The sequence below is a fragment of the Anopheles ziemanni genome, chromosome 3 (genome assembly GCF_943734765.1).
Source record: "Anopheles ziemanni chromosome 3, idAnoZiCoDA_A2_x.2, whole genome shotgun sequence".
In the NCBI taxonomy this organism is placed as follows: domain Eukaryota; kingdom Metazoa; phylum Arthropoda; class Insecta; order Diptera; family Culicidae; genus Anopheles; species Anopheles ziemanni.
Genome location: NC_080706.1, coordinates 11,038,946 through 11,040,757, shown reverse-complemented (window position 1 = coordinate 11,040,757; position 1,812 = coordinate 11,038,946).

Genomic DNA, 1,812 nt, shown 5'->3' with positions numbered 1-1,812 from the left:
CACGGTTTGCATCATCCGGCTTACCTTTTGCACACCATCAGACGCCGTACCGTATTTCACCTCAATGGTAGTGTGAGCTTTGCGCGAGCTTTCTCGTGGCCCGCCGTTTGTCGTGGAAATTTATCCTACGAGTACCAACTAGCGATCGGGGAACGGAAGGACGCCGCCAAAATTGATGACCCCGTCTTATTATGGCCGGTCCGTTAATCACCGTATGAGGAGGGAAAAATGGAGCAGAAGAGAGAACGCTAGAGCCCGAGCAAAGTCTCAGTAATGGAAAAAATAAGAGGTAAGAAAAATCCAACACATAAATATTACTTAGCGTCTTGCGCCAACGTAATCTTTCCCGGTTTGCGCTGAAAGGACGTCTCGCCTCTTCGGGCGGCTGTTGTTTTCTCCCTCGAATAGCTTTTCCGTATGAATTTATGTTTAATTTTGTTGACTGCATTAAAGCAAATTGTAGCAATGCGTAACTTGAAGAAGTAAACTTCAAATTGGTTTAGTGGAAAACTGAGTCAGAATGGAATGGTCCTATTCGGTTACAAATGGAAGGTTTTCCCATACCAAACCGGCCGGTCGTTTCGATTCGTTTCGTGGATCCGCGTGTTCTGTGTTTTCATCGACCTTTTTTCCCAGTTCTTGTTTTGCTCCGCTCGTTTGGAGTCCAGCGGAATTTCCATTTAAATTAGTCCAACGTTATCGCTGAGTTTCGCGCATTTGAGCCAACCGCGGTTTGGGCCCGCTTCGGTTTTGTCCCTTCCGTTTGGTGAGGTTTGCTTCGGGCCGAATGAATGCTTCATTAGCTTTGCTACAAACAGAAACAAAAGAAGAAAGGAAAAAAAAACAGGAAGGAGCAACGAGAACGAACCCAAAAGTCCGCCATCGGGGTTTTCCTGCAGCGTTGGGCTCATCAATATGCACGCCAGCTGTAATTTTGGCCGCATCTACGAAGCCTCACCAAAACGCGTTCCCGTGCCCGTCCCGTTCCCGATGGTCCGATTCTTTGTTTTCCCAATTTTCAACCCAAATTAGGATACAAAGAAACACCACCTCCCTATCAAGAAAAAAAACAATAAAGGTTCATGTCCTTCCCGCGATTTTGCGCGTTTCCACCGGACGGACACCGTTTTTTCTGTTTCTTCCTTTCGCCATCGGTCCTGGTTGAGCATCGGCCAATGTAATAATCATTACCGTTGACTTACAAACTGCCAACAGGCCCTGGGGACTAACAAAGAAGGTACCGTATAAACAAAAAACGAAAAATGCTCGACCTCGTTGATACGGCACGCAAATTCGATCGTAACCGTCCCGATTGAGTGAGGGTTTTTGTTTGTTGTTGTCGCAGTACCCCATTCACGTTAAAAGCGAAGGTTGAGTAATCGAGCGGAGGAAAAAATGAAACAGAGATGGCTTGGAAGGAGGGCTTTTTAATATCATAAATTTCATAAAATATTCCCCCACGGCCCACGGTGCCCCCTCCATTTTTTGCCCGACGTCAACGCAGAGAGAGAGAGAAAAAGGCCGGGAAAATCGAACGGTTCATTGGATGGTTTTTTAGAAAGCAACACAAACAAAGATAAAAATCCGATCGAGTTCATATAATTTAAAAGTGCTAGAGAAAAACAAAAACCCAAATTGTGAAAAAATTGGAATGTGTTCCCAAAAAGGATCGTAAAAATCAATTAAATTGAAAACAGAAAAACTTGAAAGTTTTAAATTTTTAAAGGCCCTTGAAAGGCACAGAAAAAAACGCCTTCGAACTTCACGTTGGCTATCCCTGGAGCTTTTGATTTAAATGGCCCCATTCGTGTC